This window comes from Pholcus phalangioides, unplaced genomic scaffold (genome assembly GCF_987345545.1).
Source record: "Pholcus phalangioides strain wild (caught in Gottingen) unplaced genomic scaffold, Ppha-v1.0 ptg000042l_1, whole genome shotgun sequence".
Taxonomy (NCBI): Eukaryota; Metazoa; Arthropoda; class Arachnida; order Araneae; family Pholcidae; genus Pholcus; species Pholcus phalangioides.
The window spans coordinates 16,751,530-16,767,230 of NW_028301628.1; the positions used below are offsets into that span (position 1 = coordinate 16,751,530).

Consider the following 15,701-nt stretch of genomic DNA (forward strand, 5'->3'; position numbering starts at 1 on the left):
ACCTCCAAGTACAGGCGACTATTTAATATATGTCTGTTATATGTACTTCTGTTTTCCTATAGAAACGTATGTCCAAGAATAAAAATATTGCACGACGAACTTTATTAATGTAGAACTTAATTGCAGGAAACAAAATCATATACCTGTACAGTAGTGTCTTTCAACAGACCCCTGTGGGTCCGTTAGATCATTTACATTACTATTATTGCATGAAAGGCATTAAAAAAATCAAAAACATACAAGACAAAAATAAAACTACAAAACAAACACTATTTGACCCAAATGGATACAATCCTTCCATGGGTCATAAACAGTAACACGAATGGGACAATCCCCTCGCTGAAAGCTGAAGAGCTAGGGATGGAAGCTAAGGAGCTTGGGGTCAAAGGTCACCGATAAGAGGATTAAGGAATGAAAACTGAGGAGCTAGGGTGAGGATTAAGGGATGAAAACTGAGGAGCGGGAGAAGCTAGGGATGGAAATTGAGCAGCTAGGGGTTAAAGGTCACCGATAAGAGGGTTTAGGGATGGAAACTGAGGAGCCAGGAGCCAAAGGTCACTGATAAGGGGTGGCTCTCGCTCCTCATCCTGTTTTTCAACTCTCCTTTTTATACTACTTTTGTCACTTCTGAAATTTCACTTTTTTTTCAGTTTATAGACTCAATATCGAGTAAAATATACTTGTAGGTTTCGGGGGGGGGGGGGGCACCAAAATTATTCAAGTGCTTAGGGCCTTCAAACGTTTTAATCCGGTGGTGAGTGAACGCCGTAAGTGTATAACGTTGTTTAGTAAAAGTATTTTTTTAAGTTTAAAAACTTAAAAGATTAAAAAAAAAAAAAAAAAATATATATATATATATAAACTTAAAATAATTTCAAATATTTATATTTTTAAATAATTTTAAATATTTAAAAGGAAAAAAATTAAAATTTTTTAATTAAATTCAAAAGTTATTAAAGTATGTAGTCAATTAAATATTGGTAATGAAGAGAACGGCTTATAATTTTGGTCCCGTCAGTGGCCGTTGTTGACAAGTTTTATTGTATAAAATTGAAAGTATGGACAAAAGGCAGTTAAAGTTGCTATATCTTTATCTCAGAAGGAAACGGAGGTACATCCTATTGATGAAGAGGAACCCTCATATGGTGTTTTTTAAGGGTATTTATGGCAAATAATTAAAAAAATTCCGTGCAAAATCAGCTTCAAAAAGTAGCCAAAGATGCCGAATTCGCTCCGCATCGTGTGAATAGCTCTGAATAATCGAATTGTCAAACTTCTATGTGCGGATGCGGAGCCCCCACGTAGGTTTTGACACATGCGGACGACGCACAGTGGTGCGTTTTGCGAAAAACGTGGTCACAACTCTGTACTCGCTTAGAAATTTGTTTCATATTCTTGAAAACTGTTTGGAACAATAAATATTATGCTTTTTTAACGGCAGAAAACAGATTATATGGTTAAAGGGATTTTAAGGATATGAAATGGATGAAATATGATGTTTGCATTATGGCTATTGATTAATTGCGATAAAAAACAGCATGGATTTGTTCATGATATCTCATCATCATATGAGATTTTAATAATAAAGGATAATTATTATTCAGATATATACAGTTACAGACATTCCTACACGTCTTTCGTCCACCGCGTTGTCAATCCTTCTCCACGTTCACTCTCTGCGCACGCGCGCCCACACACAGTCGTCAATTCGATCCAAGCATGTGGCGCCATCTTTCCCACAATCGGTCATCCTGCAAATCTCCCGTCCCGGAAGATCTGGGGGTCTATTACGCTCATGTCGTTATGCCCGGGGTATATTTGGGGTTTGCGGTGCATTGTGGGATAGATTTACGTCACCATCGCTAAAGGTTGATTTTTCTCACATCGTTACTAGCGATTTTCGTTATCGACATCGCTACGTGAAACGTTAACTAACGAGAACCGGAGACCACTCGTTATGTTCGCGTTACGGAAATAAACATGGCCGCTCGCGCGTACATTTTTCGATGGTGAGAGCAACGGAGACAAATTAGTTAGAATTGGAAATTATTCATTCATTATTAATTTATCAAGTTGTTCATTATAATGAATAATAATTCTCTGAATTACATTACTTAATTTAGTAACATGATTTAGAGACAGCATTATCGTTTAAAATGTTATCTGTACACATAACTGATTGGAAAAAATTATTCAGTGGTAAATCGTTATAAATTATTATACTCGGTACAAAGATAAATCACTCTACACAACGTTATTATTTTTTTTAATCTTGTATGGAAATGTCTTTATTCTAATCTTAAACTCATCTCAATATAAGAATATTATTTAACTGGTAAATATCTCTATCGCGATGTTTTCAAGACATTTTGAAATTTGCTCAATATTTTTTTTACATCTCGTTCAAAATCGACGTCAATATATATTTAAACGTCTCCAGATTTTCCCCTTCTTAATTCGTTTAATTGATATTTTGTAATATGAATTAAGTGTTGCTACTTTCTGTGCAGTACACAGAAGTGTAATGCAGTAAACACCATTACACACACACACTATACTCTGTACACTATAAAAAATCAAATTAAATTTTATTAATCAACAAATAAATTTTTTCTAATCCTTGAGTGCATTTTCTGATCGGAGTATAAAAAAGATGTCAACAACAGTGTAAATTTGGTGGTACTTCATTTTCATGTGTGAAACAAGGAAACCAATTTTCTAATTAATGATGTAAATAAAAGGTTACTTGTTCTTGATTTTGACTCAATATCAAGACGGTAGATAAATGTGTTAAAAACATGGTAAGATATGATATTTTTGATAGTCGTTTTGGAAATTCATAACATCATTGAGCTTCAATAGAAAATCATTTTTTAAACGTAATAATTTAGAAAATTTCCCCGCGCCAGTATCATGTGCGTGCATAGCCTACCTTTTTCTCAAATATTTGATGAAAATAAAAAAAATCCGGATGAATTAAAAAAAATGCAGCTTAGAAAATTAGGGACAACCAACACACACTAACGCGTACAAATAAATAAAATAATAACGCACGTGTTTCCCTACTCGTTGATAGTGATGATGATTATCAGCAGCGGAGAAAATTATCCGATTGGTCCATCCCTTTCGGATATAACGCAACTCTCGGACCAGGGAGTTTTTCGTAAAATAGATAACGACATACCGCTGGTTGCTGAGAAAAATCAAGTTTTTGACGATGGTCGCTGAGATTTGCGTTATGAGGCTCGTTGAGAATTTGCGTTAAGGGCGTGACGTCACTAACGACCTCGCTGTATAACGACGTGAGCGTAATAGACCCCCTGTTTTTCTGAAACATCCACTTCATCATGCACTCAGCACACAGGGCCCGGACTTAAGGGGGTGCGAAAGGTGCGGTCGCACCGGGCCGCCAAATTTCAAGGGCCGCAATTTTTCCAAACGAAACCCTTTCCGTTTTCAGCAGATGTTTTGGAAATTTTTGATTAAAATTTAATTTTTTCCCCATTAAACTACTATTCATTGTGAAAGGACGCTTTCAGTTTAAAGACCTTATAATATAATTTTAGTGTTATTAGATATGGCGTTAACTTATTTTAAAGGGGGAAAAGAGTATGCAGATGGGGGTCGCATTCTTTACCCCTGAAAAAAGTATGGCCTTTGTTTTTGCCATTAAAGAATAACAGGGCTATATTACAAACCAAGAAAAAAAAACATGCTTAGGGCATCAAACGAAAAGGGGCACCACAAAAGAAATCTAGTAATAATTCCCCTAGAAAACCTCCCCTCTCGTCGGAGTTACCATCTGGGTTACCAGGGGTAGTATGGTCTGTAGTATGAACAGCTCTAGATGATGACTGCCCCTTAGCGAGGCAATTCGACATTCCTCCGGAGTATTAATTTCATGCCTTCCTCCGAACCTATAAACTGTCTTGTCACGATGTCTCCCTAAGGAGGCTTGAGAACTTTTCAGCAGTTTCCAGCCATAAACTTCCCATCTAAATTATTCCGAAAGATGGATGTCTTCTATATATATAAAATTGATTTTCTGTGTGTGTGTGTGTGTGTGTGTGTGTGTATGTTCTCTATACAAATCTACAATTTTAGATCGATCGTCGCCAAATTTTGCATATATACCAAATGGGACCCGACTTGAACGATAGGCTACTTTAAAAGTTTGTCAGAGCAGGGCAAATGCCCCAAATGGGCAAAAAACTGTCGGGCAACAATGGTTTCCTCGGCCTCAACAATCACTTTCCGAACGTTTACTTTGGTTACCGTGGTTCCCTAGCAATGCGTTTCAGAAGTGTATATGCCTTTACAATGGTTTGTCACTTCTTCAACGCTGCCAGTATATATGTATAACAGTCCATGCCTTTATAATGGTTTGCCACTTTTTTCAATAGTCGTCAGAATCATCATCAGCATCACTTTGAAGGTCAGGCAAAGGATGATCCTCATAGATATCAGTGTTAAAATTGCAGATTTTACTGCATAAATGCGGAAATTTTTACTGGGAGTTTCCTGCCACATCAATAATTTTAAAAATTGTATTGAATTCTCGATTTTTGAAATATTGAGTTCGCTTAGAGATATACGAAGCCCAGGAGATTAAATATGAAGTAATTAGCCGGACCTACTTTTGAGTTGGATATATCATCATAATAACATTGATTTCAACTTTTTATTTATATCTTCTCAAGCATGAAAATTAATGTCTCCGTATAGTCTTTTGATATTCAAACTGCATAAATTCAAGTGGGGTAAGATATTTTAAAATTAATTATGGGCCCGTAAAAAGTACATCGAAAAAATTCCACAGCTTTAATTAAGCATTTTTGGAAGCTGAAACTGGCAGATGGATAACTTGCAGTTCGGGGGGGGGGGGTCGAAATACTGAGCGACCCTTAAAAAAGGGGGAAAACATATATATATTCATTTCTACGTTTCTTTAAATCTAGATTTGTTTATTTCATGAAGTCGTCATATTGGTTAACTTGGACACGGCTTGCATGTCCCTCAAAGAAAGAGGGAGCTATCACGTGATCCAAAAAGCCTCATTCAAGAAAACCCGGGCAGCGCCGGGTATTATAGCTAGTACAATATATAAATTCTATATTTTGTTAATTTTTACTACTGAAATAAAGTAAGATTTTTCTCTAATCTTTTCTCTCACTCTAATTATTCACCTAGTACAGTACCAACAAAAGAGATATTTTGTTTCATGAATACAGAGTCCATGCATAGAAACATTTAAGAGCACAAAAGGTCTGAAAATTTAGGATGTAGGCTACGTTGCTTACAGTCCCGGTAGTTCATTTTCTGATAAGACAATGTGTTTGCCTACTGTTGAATAAATTTTATCTGAGGTTTAGGCATAGGCGGAAATAGACATGAACGGCTAGGGGAGGGCATGATGATGAAACCAATTTATAAATATACATTAGATCAGTCGGCTCCGTCATTGGCACTGGGGGGGGGGGGGAGCATTACCCTGCCATGTCCCCCCTCCCCGTATCTCCACCCATGAGTTTAGGCTGTTCTTAACTAGTGTTGTTAATATTCGACAGCCTATACCAGAGCGTCTTTTTTAATTTCGAATTTGAATATTCAAATATTGAGATTGCAATCTTTAATTTTATTTGTGGCAAGAAACTCTTGTTTTTAAACAAGTAATAGCATTGCAGAGCTCATATACAGTGAATCCCACTTACAGCGTTTTCCAAAAAATCATCATGAAAAACGTTGCAGAAGAGAAAAGGCTTTGAATGGGAAATTTCGATAAGTGTTAATAAAAGTTAGGATTACGAAAATAAATCGTACTAAGCGAGAAAACTTTCGCAGTGGGTACGTTATAAGCAGAATATACTGTAGTAATTTTACATTAACCTACATTTTCAAATACAGTTCTAATGTGTTTAAAAATGTTTTTCTTTATTTGTATGAATTCCAGTATTTGATCTCTTTACTTCTATTAATTTACATTAATTAAACAAAAACAGCAATAAAAGATTCGAAAAATGATCAAAGTTATCGAATCAGGCCCGCAGTTGGAGATTTCGTTCGGAGGGGGGACCAAAGTGATAAAACAATAGATTTGGCCATCCTTTTCTCTTTTTTCGGTCATTTTCTCACATTCCGGGGGGGGGGGGGGCAGGTCTAGGTTCCCTCCCTTCCTCCGCTACGGCTTTGTATCTAATCGCAAAATTTATTTGATAAATATGATGAAACGCTTTAAAAGTACGTTAGAAATGTATGCCTGTTCAATATGATTCAAACCTCAGCAGGTGGACCACACTAATTATTATTAATCATTTATAAATGTTGCCAAATTAATTGAAATGCAATTTCCTCTCAATGGGTTGTGCTCGATTACTAGAGTCCGGATGTTCAAAAATGCCTTAAATGCGTTTTTTGCCTATTTTCAAGCTTTCCTATAAAAATGCCTTTTTGGATTTTTTTTCTGCCATAAATGCCTATTTTACCATAGTTTTAAGTTTATTGGTGCATTTCAGAGGCCATAATATGTAAAAGCTTGGACATTTTGAGCATTGAGAACAAAAGAAAGGTTTTTTTCAATTTTTTCCAATTCTTGGTATTAATTTTCATCAGAAAGTATTCTGAAACACCCCCGTTTCAGCTCCATTTAAACGCGATGGAGGAACAAACACATAGTGAGGCGACCACGAGGTACTGGAGTGTCATAATAGCGACTAGCGACGAAAACTGTTGTACACCGCACATACTCGAGGAGGGAGACAAAGAATAGAAAGAGACTACTCAACGAGGTACGGGAGTCAAACAAATATGTTTATCACCTCGATCTGCTGATTTTTACTATCTGCTGACTGGTCCGTTCTTTTTTTCCTTCCCTCTTCTGCTCAGGGGTCACCATCATCACACCATTACATTTCGTGTATTCCCCCCCCCCCCCAGCCATTTTCTATATCGTCGTCTTCTACTATGCGCGCACGTCTCATCCTCCACCCCTATGCATTTTTTCTTCCTAGTCGCAACTCCCGTACCGCTTAACCTATTCCCTCCACTATAACTGCAGCCAAAGCGGTCTGAGAGATAGGGAACTTGGTGTTGCATGAGTTAACTTTACTTTGACCGGATGGATGTTAGCATATGGCCCCCACATCCTGCAGCAGCGTCCCCAGGCTGGGATATTTGGCGGGCTTCCTTGTCAGATGTTTCACAGACCCCAAAGTAGTGAATTTATTGCGTAAAAAAACAAAAAAGTGGTAAGAATCGTCTCGGCTTCCCAGCTGGAGCCCTGTCAGCCCCACTCTTGTGGGTGCAATGGGTGTTAGACGTGGTGTTTCAATTGAACGCAGCCCTATGCTACAAAAGCAGAGGAAAATTAGAAGTTTTTGCTTCTCCGCATGAGATGTTCCACTAAGGCATTGGACTGCATTGAGCTACAGATGATCGTTCCAAGAGGTCATCAGTTGACGTCATGACTCACCCAAGGCGATCTAGGAGAAGACAGAGCTGTGGGGATCATGTTGTGCACCATACATGCACTGCAAACAACCATGGCTATTTATTTTGCATATTTTTTGGTATTCGATTAAATTGACCAGAGTAGCCCTCAGAGGTGTGCGATAGATGTTTCACACAGGACCCCCGTGCTTGTAGGAATCCCGCATATGTGAGAATATAAAAAAAAATTTAAATTTTTTACAACAATAGAACAAGGAACCTACGTTTCTACTATAGAAACGACAGTAAATATTCCAAATAATACAACAAACAAACGAGAATTATTCGCAACTCGAAGAAGCCCCACAAATCATTTTCTTTTCGAACTCCGCGCCTGTTAATGATGGCCCTGAAATTGACCTGAGAGACATCAAATACTTTATTATGCAAGGCCATAACTAGGATTTTTGCCACTCCCACAACTTTGAAATTTGATAATTTTATAACGGTGTTCTTTGTTCCACTTAAAATTTCCGCCTCCCTAAATTTTTCCGCCCGGGGCAGTTGTCCCCCCCCCCAGTTACGGCCCTGTATTATGGGCCTGCAATCAATTTCACTCAGATAATATAATGCAGTTATTATAAACTCTAATTAAAACAATAGACGGATTGAGTACAATCAATTTTTAAGCTAGTTTTTGGACCCTTAATACCTAAGTTTTTAGTTATTTCCCCTTCTTTCCATAAATAGTAAATGTCTTTTTTTAGTGCCTATTTCGACCATTTTTAGTGCCTAAACTTCTGTGCTCTATTAATTGAGATCTCAATTATCAACGCGTTAATGAAATAATGAAAAAATAAGTGTAATTAATTTTTTTTAAACAACTCTTCCCCCTGTACGATTTATGTTCGTAACTCGAAAAGTTGGGGAGCGACTCCACAAAAATGTTTTAGAGGGGGGCCGCAAAAATTTTTCTGCACCGGGCCGCGAAATTCCCAAGCCCGGCCCTGTCAGCACAGCTGACGATTCTCGATGGTACGTCATAATCACCGATCTCATCGTATGCGTCTTTCATCAAGTGCGTCTTCATCGTGTCTTCAAGTCGTCAAACCGAGATCCCTTGATCACGATCCAATCAGCAGCACGACACTTTTCTCCTGTTTTTGTCTGTCACTTCATTCATCTGTTTCTTAGATGCCCTCCGATGTTCCTTTATTCCCGCATCCTGAAGTATCAAAGCCTCAGTCAAGAGTGTTTCAACTCTCATTTGTATTTCACCCATGCACCGTGAAACAGTTTTGTCGATGACTTGATGTAACGAATCTTTTAATGCCTTCATCTCTTCCTCTTTCTCCCTTTGTAGAAGATTCTTCTGCTCCGTCAGCAAAGCCCCTTTCTCTCGTTCGAATTCAGCTTTCAGTTCCATCTCTTTTTCATTCAGCCTCAACATCAGCTCCATTTGGTGTCTTTTCGTCATCTCAGATAGTTCTTGTTTCAGGTGTTCAATGACACTCTTGCCCTCCAACTCAATCTGCTTTTTCTCCTATAATTTTTCCTTAACGTCCTTGTTTATGATATGTCCCATGCCGACTTCGTTTTCACTCACCGCAGCTGTCAACAGAACACAATTTGTTGATGCTGACGATTTCACTTCAGTCTTACCGCCGTCTGTTAGGGCCCTTTCACACGGAGCGGATGCGGATGCGGGTCCGGAAGAAGTTTTAACAATTGGAATATACTGCGCCTTTCAGACGAGCCGAAAAATCTCCGCACCTAGGAAATGTTCATGCGGGTCCGGACGTCGTCCGCATGTGTCAAAACCTAAGTGCGGGCTCCGCATCCGCACATAGAAGTTTTGACAATAGGTTTATTCGGGGCTATTCAGACGATGCGGATGCGGAGCGAATTCGTCCGCATCTTTGGCTACTTTTTGAAGGTGATTTTTCACGGAATTTTTTTAATTATTTGCCATAAATACCCTTAAAAACACCATATGATGGTCCCTGCTCATTAATATAATGTACCTACATACGTGTATCCCTTCGTTTCCTTCTGAGATTGAGATATAGCAACTTTAACTGCCTTTTGTCCATATTTCACAATTTTATACAATAAAACCTGCCAACAAGGGCCACTGACGGGACCAAAATTATAAGCCGTTCAGTTCATTACGAATATTTAATTGACTACATATTTTTTTTGTGTATATTGTGTATATATATACATATAATGACAAAAAAATTTTAATTTTTTTCTTTTTAAATTTTTAAAATTATTTAAAAATATGAATATCCGAAATATTATTTTAAATATTTGTTATTTTTTTAAATTTTTAATCTGTTAATTTTTTTAAACTTTAAAAAAAATACTTTTATTAAACAACGTTATCCCCGTACGACGTTCACTCAGGGCCAGATTAAGTCGTTTGAAGACCCTAGCACTTGAATATTTTTGGTGGTTCCCCCGATACCTACAAGTATATTTTACTCAATATTCAGTCTATAAACTTAAAAAATGAAATTTTATATTTCAGAAATGACTAATCTAAGGATGGGATTTCACTATAAAAGGTTTATGAAAGTTATTTTATAAAACTTGAAAAAAGCAACTAATAAATTGCAAGTGCAACCGATAAATATATTAGTTGCTTTTTTAAAAGAATTATTATAAATTTTTTATAGTGTAATCCATACTTGAGGCCGGGATTATACTATAAGGTTTTGTAAAAGATCTTTTATAAAAGTTGAAAAATTCAACCAATAGGCGCATCGGTTGCATTCAAGCAAATGCAACCGGTGATCTTAATGGTTGAATTTTTCACGTTTTATCAAAGAGCTTTTACAAAACTTTTATAGTGTAATCCCGGCCTAAGACAGAATTGTGATGTGAATATTTCTAAGCACAGACATTTTGAAAGTCCCAACCCCTCCCTTTTTTATACTTGCAAATTCTTTGATATTTGCTGAATTTTTTTTTTTTTGGAACATCGAATGTTTTGGATGTTTTTGGATTGGATTTTTCGAACATTGGATGTTTTTGGAATTTTTCTTCCATATTTTTCCGAAAAGACAGATTTTTTTTCAAAATCTTTTGAAAATATTTTAAGACATTTTCTCCCATCGACTACTTGTGAGGATCGGAATGAAGATATCTTTATTCCCATATTCTATGTGGCTCTAGACTAAACCACCAAAGAATACCTCTAGGCTGCATATGGGCACTGAATCAGGGGTGAAGGAGAAAAACAGTTACAAAAATTGCGAAAAAATAATTTTTATGCACGAATTTCAACCTAAAGATGCGGGCGAAACACCCGCATCTTCAGTGCTCGTGTGAAAGGGTATGCGGACCCGCTTCCGCATCCGCATCCGCATCCGCTCCGTGTGAAAGGGGCCTTAAGCGAGCATTTTTTCCCTCACTCACTGGCGTTGGTTGGTCGTCTTGTAAACACACGATTTGAGCATACTTTAGGCCCCTTTCACACGGAGCGGATGCGGGTGCGGAAGCGGGTCCGCATACCCTTTCACACGAGCACTTTAGGTTGAAATTCGTGAATAAAAACTATTTTTTCGCAATTTTTGTAACTGTTTTTCTCCTTCACCCCTGATTCAGTGCCCATATGCAGCCTAGAGGTATTCTTTGGTGGTTTAGTCTAGAGCCACATAGAATATGGGAATAAAGATGTCTTAATTCCGATCCTCACAAGTAGTCGATGGGAGAAAATGTCTTCAAATATTTTCAAAGATTTTGAAAACAAATCTGTCTTTCCGGAAAAATATGAAAGAAAAATTCCAAAAACATCCAATGTTCGAAAAATCCAATCCAAAAACATCCAAAACTAATATGTTCCTAAAAAAAAAATTCAGGAGATATCAAAGAATTTGCAAGTAGAAAAAAAATGGAGGGGTGGGGACGTTTAAAATCTCTGTGCTTAGAAATATTCACATCACAATTCTGTCTTAGGCCGGGATCACAGTATAAAAGTTTTATAAAAGTTAGTTTATAAAACTTGAAAAATTCAACCGATAGGCCGATCAGTTAAGTTCGCTCGAATGTAACAGATGTGTTTATTGGTTACATTTTTCAAGTTTTATAGTGTAATCCCGGCCTAAGGCTGGTATTACACTATAAAAGTTTTGTAAAAGCTCTTTGATAAAACGTGAAAAATTCAACCAATATTATCTTATTGGTTGAGTTTTTTGAATGCAAAATGTGTGTGCGTGTGTGTGTGCACCGGTTGCATTTTCTTGAATGCAACCGATGCGCCTATTGGTTGAATTTTTCAACTTTCATAAAAGTTCTTTTATAAAACTTTATAGTATAATCCCGGCCGGATTACACTAAAAAAATTTTATAACAATTATTTAAAAAAAAGCAACTAATAAATTTATTGGTTGCATTTGCTCTAATGCAACCGATAAATTTATTAGTTGCTTTTTTTCAAGTTTTATAAAATAACTTTCATAAACCTTTTATAGTGAAATCCCATGGCCTGAGTGAACACCGTACGCATCCGCAGAATTAACAATTGGAATATACTGCGCCTTTCAGACGAGCCGAAAAATCTCCGCACCTAGGAAATGTTCATGCGGGTCCGGACGTCGTCCGCATGTGTCAAAACCTAAGTGCGGGCTCCGCATCCGCACATAGAAGTTTTGACAATAGGTTTATTCGGAGCTGTTCAGACGATGCGGATGCGGAACGAATTCGTCCGCATCTTTGGCTACTTTTTGAAGGTGATTTTTCACGGAATTTTTTTAATTATTTGCCATAAATACCCTTAAAACACCATATGAGGGTCCCTGTTCATCAAATACGATGTACCCACATACGTCTATCCCTTTGTTTCCTTCTGAGATTGAGATATAGCAACTTTAACTGCCTTTTGTCCATACTTTACAATTTCATACAATAAAACCTGCCAACAACGGCCACTGACGGGACCAAAATTATAAGCCCTTCTGTTCATTACGAATATTTAATGGACTACATACTTTAATCACTTTTAAATTTAATTTAAAAATTTTAATTTTTTTCTTTTTAAATTTTTAAAATTATTTAAAAATATAAATATCTGAAATATTATTTTAAATATTTGTTATTTTTTTAAATTTTTTAACTGTTAATTTTTTCAAACTTAAAAAAAAAAAAAACTTTTATTAAACAACGTTATCTACGTACGGTGTTCACTCAGGGCCGGATTAAGACGTTTGAAGACCCTAGCGCTTGAATAGTTTTGGTGGTTCCCCCGATACCTACAAGTATATTTTACTCAATATTCAGTCTATAAACTTAAAAAATGAAATTTTATATTTCAGAAGTGACTAATCTAAGGATGGGATTTCACTCTAAAAGGTTTATGAAAGTTATTTTATAAAACTTGAAAAAAGCAACTAATAAATTGCAAGTGCAACCGATAAATATATTAGTTGCTTTTTTAAAAGAATTATTATAAATTTTTTATAGTGTAATCCATACTTGAGGCCGGGATTATACTATAAGGTTTTGTAAAAGATCTTTTATAAAAGTTGAAAAATTCAACCAATAGGCGCATCGGTTGCATTCAAGCAAATGCAACCGGTGATCTTAATGGTTGAATTTTTCACGTTTTATCAAAGAGCTTTTACAAAACTTTTATAGTGTAATCCCGGCCTAAGACAGAATTGTGATGTGAATATTTCTAAGCACAGACATTTTGAAAGTCCCAACCCCTCCCTTTTTTATACTTGCAAATTCTTTGATATTTGCTGAATTTTTTTTTTTTTTTGGAACATCGAATGTTTTGGATGTTTTTGGATTGGATTTTTCGAACATTGGATGTTTTTGGAATTTTTCTTCCATATTTTTCCGAAAAGACAGATTTTTTTTCAAAATTTTTTGAAAATATTTTAAGATATTTTCTTCCATCGACTACTTGTGAGGATCGGAATGGAGGCATCTTTAGGCTCAATGATAAAAACCACCAAAGAATGCCTCTAGGCTGCCTATGAGCACTGAATCAGGGGTGAAGGAGAAAAATAATTACAAAAATTGCGAAAAAACAGTTTTTATGCACGAATTTCGAACTAAAGATGCGGGCGATTCGTCCGCATCTTCAGTGCTCGTTTGAAAGGGTATGCGGACCCGCGTCCGCTCCGTGTGAAAGGGGCCTTACTGAAGTTTCGGCGTCATCTCGTAAATCACAAACTTCGATGCCTCTCTCAGTGAAGGAGATGCTTATTTTACACATGACATCGGCACCCATAACCATCTGACTGCAGAGGTTCTTTACGACATACACTTTCGTAGAAACACTGTGTTCATCGACCCCAGTAGCATAACGATATAGTACAATATTTGGATCATATCGTTATATATAGAAATGTCAGAGGAATATCAGATGTCATAACTATGATATAGAACGATCTCGTCTTATATGGTGCAAATTATTTATGATGTTAATTGATCAAGTCTTCAATTTTTCAGCCGAATATGTATTCGATTCCATGTGAATAATCTCTACTTTGAAGGACAACAACTTGGGACAATAAATTATTTAAACATAGTTTGAAAAACATAGATCTATATCAGATTCTCGATATAGACCTGATATAGATCTATCAAAGAAGACATAGCTCTATATCCTGAACAAGACATACATCTATATCGTAAACCTGACAAAGATATATATCAGATACACAATATGGTGATATATCAGCATATTGTGTGCCTTTAAATAAAAATATTGCCTTCAAATAAATATTGAGAAAATTTAAAGTCGAGCGTACAGTTTTTTGTTTGAATTAAAATTAAAAACGTTTAAATGAATAATTTTTCATATGAAATTTTGATTTTAATAGGATTAATTATGTTGATATATCAAAATCATTTCGTCAGTTATAATTGAATCCTTACTGTATCGTAGATGTTGGTATTTTAGGAGGAGCGAGAACTTATCCACCGTAACTTTAATTGCCACTTTATAATTGTACATATTTTTTAATTTAAAAAAATTGCTCGTTTTTGTTGTATGTGTGTTTTTCTTAAATTTTTTTTTTTTTTCCTTTGATGTTTTCATTTTTTACCATACTTTGGGAATTTTAACTCTTTTGTGTTGCATATTTTTTGTTCTGTATTTTTTGTTTTATTAGCATACAAATTAATAATTTTAAATAAATAATATACTACACAATACATTAATTTGTTTCTTGTGTTTTTTGTATTATATATAATTTCCTTAATTATAATATAATTTTTCAATTATCTGCCTCAAAATGATAAATATGTCTCACAATTTCTATTTTGTAATTTTTGTGCATACATGAAAATGAATAAATTTGATTGAAAATAAAAGTAAAAAAAAGATTACTCGTAAATTAATGTTATAATAACAACCGATATCCAGTACTGTAGTGGTGGGTTGGTTAGAGATGGGAAGAATTCAGGGTACATGGGTTCAAACCCACCCACCTCCAGATAATTACACGTTTTTATTTCTTCCGAAAGGGCGCCATCTATCGTCCAAAATTTGAAGTATTTGAATATATCACATTCACGATATAGATCCATTTATCTCCGACTATGCCTTTTTTAGCCAGAACGATATCGTGGCCCGATATAGATCCATATCTTTGTGCTACTTGGGGATGAATATGTCCGCGTAAAAAAAACCTAAGGGAGAGATATTTTCCCCGGCTACACCCATCAATGTAACATCATCGAAACACATACTGGGTGATCCTAATTCAGAGTGAAAAGTTTGATTGATCATGGTGACATCACTTCCCGTATCGAATACTGTATCTACTTCTTTGTCCATGATCTTCACGATTTTTCGGCAATTATTTGTTTTACATTTACCTGGGACACTGACCGTTTTATTCGCATCTTTTTGCGAGCAATCAATAGATTTGTGTCCGAACTTATTACATCGGAAGCATTTAATGCCATACGACTTATTTCTACAGTCTTTTGAGAGATTATTTCTTTCTCCACAGTTGTAACATCTGATGCTAGCTTTTTGAACCACATCTGGTCTTGGCTTGTTTCCGCTCTCACGTTCACATTCGGTCGAAGGTGTTGGATATCGCTGCCCTCGACTATTGCTAGTTTGCAAGTCATCATACACCGCCAACTTCGCCTTGAACTCTCTCACCGTCGTCGCACCGTATAGCAAGATTTTGTGGTTGTCCTCTGGAATGCCGTCTAGGACATACTCGATAATTGCAACGTCCTCGATATTGCCTCTGTTAGCAATTCTTTCATATGCAAGAAATATTCACGAGCTGTTTCGTTTG

At 36.2% G+C, this 15,701-nt stretch overlaps 1 protein-coding gene across 2 annotated transcripts in view; it reads right to left on the reverse strand.

Annotated features, from left to right (window-relative positions):
- The window catches only part of snu (ABC-type transporter snustorr), a 350,310-nt gene that overhangs the window by 242,658 nt on the left and 91,951 nt on the right, over window positions 1-15,701 (reverse strand). The window lies entirely within an intron of this gene.